Source organism: Meles meles, chromosome 15 (genome assembly GCF_922984935.1).
Source record: "Meles meles chromosome 15, mMelMel3.1 paternal haplotype, whole genome shotgun sequence".
Classification (NCBI taxonomy): domain Eukaryota; kingdom Metazoa; phylum Chordata; class Mammalia; order Carnivora; family Mustelidae; genus Meles; species Meles meles.
Genome location: NC_060080.1, coordinates 8,051,210 through 8,056,253, shown reverse-complemented (window position 1 = coordinate 8,056,253; position 5,044 = coordinate 8,051,210).

Sequence of the window (5,044 nt, the reverse complement as noted above, 5' to 3'; positions counted from 1 at the left end):
TTTGATGTCATTTTAGAACCTTTTTTAGCCCCTGGACAGGGAGCTTTGAGACTGGATTGGAAGAGTCCCTGTGGAATTGTGAAGTCCATGTCAGGGTCCAAGATGAGCCTTGCTGTCCAGCACCCAATACAACAGAGCTCCAGGCATGCTCGGCCCTGGCTTCCAAAGATAGAGCCCGAGCATCCTGAAAGTCAAGTCACTCATCGATAAGGGCTAGTCCAGGTGGTTGCAGGTCCACAAGGGTTGAGATCTGTCGGCCCCTTCTTCCAGCCTGCCTTGTCTTTCAGCATCTAGCCATTTTGTCTACACTCCCCCACCTGCCACGTGTGTCTCCTGGCAGGGCATGTCACCTTCCTAAGAGTGTACGGATCTGGAAAGGAAAAGGCCAGTTGCAGCCCTGCCCTGCAGCTGTTTGATCTGAGGTTAAGTCACTTAACCTCTCTGTTCTCAGTTTGCCCCGCCCCCTCCCCACCGGTGAGATGAGAGGGTTTTCCTAAAGGATCCCGGGACTGCTTCCTGCTCTAAGGGTCTCTGACTGTCACACACAGAGAACTCATGGGGAACAGTCCTCACTTGCACCATTTCTCCTCTGCCCTCTTGGGCACAGTCTCCTTGGTCCTCCACCTCTCGTAGGAGGGTCTGTTCAGAGAGAAACTGCGAGATGACCGTGGACAGCTGCGGAGGTCTCCAGTGTGACCCGCAGCCTCGCTGTATTTCCTAATCCCTCCCCTCCACTGCGTCTTACCCGCCCCTCCATCCTTCTGTAGTGTGGTTGGGCACCCACCTTTCTCCCAGATCTGCAATTCCGCCATCTCCCCTCACTCCCGACGCAGGACCTTGACTTCACCAATCCTGGACTCCCTCCGCTTCCTGCCAAAAATACCTTCCAAGCTCGTCTGCCTCTGTCTTGTCTCTGCGGGCATGGGCTCCCTCTTCCTGTCCCCCTCCCCACTCCCTTTGTACTCTGTGCTTCATCTACCCCCCCCCCCCCCCCCCAGTGCCCTCAGGCCGGTCCCCATCACTGATGGAGCCTTCAACCCTTCCCTTCCTCCTGGCTTCTCCTCATCGACACTGAGAAATTTAAGTCTCTCCCACTTTAAAAAAAAAAGAGAAAAGGAAGGAAGGAAACAACGGGAAAAAACAAAAAATAGAAGAAAGAAAAAAAAGAAGAAACAAAGGAAGGAAGAGAAAAAAAAAGCCACTCTTTTCATCTCTAAAGCATTCACAGTCCAGATTCACCTTCGATTTCCCTGGCTACTGTCTCCCTCTCTTCTCTCTCTCTCTTTTTTTTTTTTTTTTTAAGATTTTCTTTATTTATTTGAGACAGAGAGAATGAGAAGGAGGATGGCTGCAGAGGGGAGGGAGGAGACTCCTTGCCAAGCAGGAAGCCCAACATGGGGCTCTATCCAGGGATCCCAAGACCCCTGGGGTCCTGAACTGAGCCTAAGGCAGTCGCTTAACTGAGCCACTCAGGCACCCCTCCCTGGCTACTCTCTTAGTGTTGTTGTTCTTTCCTTTAAAAACAAAAGCAACACAAGCTTAAAGTAAACAGTTGTGATGGTATTTGCCAGCTTCCCCCTTAATGCTCTCTGGTTCCCCCCCCTCCCCCTCCCGCCTTGCTCATCCTCTGGTGCTCCCTGAACCAATCTCCTCTATTCCTGGACTTCAAGGACTCAGACCACCACCTTCAGCCCAGTCCTTCCCTTAAACTCAGTCAACCCCAGGCTCTCTGTCCGTCCACTTCTGGAATCTGTCCTTTCCCCCGTCTTTACTACCACTGGCAGAGTTTAGGCTATCATCAGCTGACCTGTCGGTGATTACGATGGCCTCCTGTCCATCCTCCTTCCCCCCAGTTTGACTCCTTCTGCTGTTTAGGTCTATGCTGGAGTGTGAGGTGTATGTAGCAAGTTGTAACATCTAACAAATAATTCGGTTACAATGGTGACGTTTGGATTTGTTCTAAATCCTCAATCCTAAAGCAAGGGATTAGAAAAGTTAAGTTGACCTCAAGTGCCTGGGGTATCAGGCACTTGAAAAGGGGCTGGAGATCGGTTTCTTCATCTGCAAAATAAAGGACAGGGCTAGACCGGTGCCTTGCACAGTATGCCCAAACCCTCAGTCTCTGATTCTGTAGGTCTGGGCTAGGGCCAAAAAATGTGCATTCTTAATAAACCCCAGGTGATGGCGATGCTGAGGTCCGCAGCCAAAAAATTTCATGGCACTTGGGTGTCTGGGTGGCTCAGTCGGTTAAGTGGCCAACTCTTGATTTTGGCTCAGGTCATGGTCTCAGGGCCCTGAGATCCAACCCCAAATCGAGCCCCAGGTGGGCTCCGTGCTGAGCATGGACCAGCTTAAGCTTCTCTCTCTCTCTCTCCCTCTCCCTCTGCCCCTCCCCTGTGCGAGTTCTCTTCCTCTCCCCCCCCCAAAAAAAACCAGAAAAACACACACACAAAACCAAAATAGCACAGCACTAGAGGATATCCATACATTTCAGTTTCTTCACCTGTGTTATCCAACAGGGTAGACACTGTTATGTGGCTATTTAAATTACTGTTTGAATTAAATTAAACATTCATGTGGAATTCAATTCCTCGGACACGCTAGCTGTAGTTGAAGAGCTCAAGGGCCACATGTGGCTAGCGGCTGCCATACTGGACGGCACAGAACATTTCCATTGTCACAGAAAGTCCCCTTGGACGTGGCCATTTCCTCAGACTTATGGGGAAAAAATTTTACCGCAGAAGGAAAGTAAAGCATCCTTTGACAGGTCAGGTCTTGCGGCATGCCTAATGCACACATTTGCACTTGGCCTATATTTCAGCCCTGATTTTAAAATCCAAAGGTCCCGGATGCCTGGGTTGTTCAGTCGTTAAGCATCTGCCTTCAGCTCAGGTCACGATCCCACAGTCCTGGGACTGAGTCCCGTATGGGGCTCCTTGCTCAGCCGGGAGCCTGCTTCTCCGTCTGCCTACAGCTCTCCCTGCTTGTGTTCTCTTTCTCTCTATTCCCCTCTCTGACAATTGAATAGATACAATCTTTAAAAATAAATAAATAAAATAAAATCTGAAGGTCCACCATTTTGCCCCAGGAAGCACACAGGGCAACAGGACTGGAGATGGGAAATACAGAATTTCTGTGCGGGGAACTGTCTGGGCCCCACCATGGGGCATGGTGGATAAAGCAAATGATGGAGACTGAAGCCCTGTTGATCCCCACATGGCCTTAGGCAAGGCGCTTATCCTCTTTCAGCTTCTGTATTCAATCCGCAAACTATTCTAGAAATATCTACCTCATGGGGAGATAGGTAAAAAAAAGCATCTGTAACATACACCAAATTGTTTTTTCTTTTCTTCCTCCTCTGTGTTCTCATAGCATGTGATACACGTTTTAGTAGGGCTTCTGTGTTCTAGTTATGTGTCTCCCCAGGCTGGAGGCTGTGGGAGCACAAGGGAAGGCCCTGGTGGACTGGCTTTCCCTTCAGCATCTCCTCTATGTCAGGTTCATGCTCAAATGTGTGAATGATGAAGTCTCAGGCTGAAGCCGAGTTACAGGAATTGTGTGTGGAAGGCCGTGCCATTTTTCCAGCTCTCCACAACTGTGTTCACGCTGTGTTCAGCCTGGAGTGCCTGCCACACTCAAACTCACCCACACCCTCCTTTGCTCACCCAACCCCATCCCTGGCTGGAGAAAATCTAGTCACTCTCCAGTAACCTTCTTAAGGAGTGGCATACCAGAGTAACTAATCAGCTGTGGAGTCAAATCCTGTCTCTACCACACCCTACCCAGGACCCTGGGTAATTTTTGCAATTTTGTTAATCTTCATTTTCCTAATCTATAAATCGGACAGGAAAACACCTTTCGGTTTTGATATAAGATTTACATGCAAAAAAAAAAAAAATCTATGCAGAACCTTTAGTAGAATGCCAAACATGTGGCAAACAGTGGATTATTTTTTTTTTATAAACAACATTCATTTCTGGTCTCTGGAGCTTGCCTTCCCAGGGACTCTGGTTGGTGAAGGCATAGTTTAACAACTCTGGACAATTCTCCATTCTGCAACAAAATCCAGTCTTCTAGAGACTTAACCCATACGTTATTCTCTATCTCAAGTCATTAATTTAGCAAACTTTTACCGAGCTCTTAATATTTTCCAGGTACTGTGCTTGATGCTGGAGCTACCAAGATTAGAGAATGCCTCTCACTGATAAATTTATAGTATAGTGGGGAGCCAACTTCCAGCAGAAGCCTCCCCTGCCGCACCTCAGGCTGGGTAGAAACCCCTGGTCTAGCTACCACAGCGCTCAGCTGCTGCCCTCTACCCTGAACTTACCACATTGCACTGGCTTTTTATTTCAAATATGCGCTTGTCCCTGTTCTAAGTAATTTAATTAATTTAATTCTCACAACAACCTTATCAAATAAGTACTGTCGTTATTGCCATTTAACAAATGAAGAAACTGAGGCACACCGTGATTAAGTAACTTGCTTAAGGTCTTGTAAATTTAATAAGGAGAGAAAGAAGCCAGGATCTGAAAACACACTTTCTCACTCCAGCTTTAAATATTCCGTTTACTTTTCTGTTTCCTCTATTGGGATTTGAGATTGAGTCTGTGCCAAATATCAGTGAATGTCTCCTGTACCCACCACGATATCTAATACAACAGATAAGCAATAATTTATTCATCAGATGAAAGAAAGAAGCCTATAAATAAACAATTGCACACCAGTTTGATTACCAATATTTACTAAGCATCAACACCGGGCAAATGCCTGCGGTGTGAGGACAGAGCTCAAGGTTAATTAACAGTCGCGCACTCATAAGTTTCAATAATCAGTGTTGACAATCGCGTTCCCCCCGCGACCACAGCCTCTTTTCTCTGGCTCTGTTCCCTTCTTCGGAAATCCTGCTCCACCTCTTCCTCTCCTCTGACATCCTCTCCGTGGATTTCGCGTCCGGGTTTTCCCGGGCTCCGGCCGCCGGGAGAGGGTTAGTGCGTGGGAGCGCTCGGGCAGCGGCACGCATGCGCACTGGGGGCGACGCACT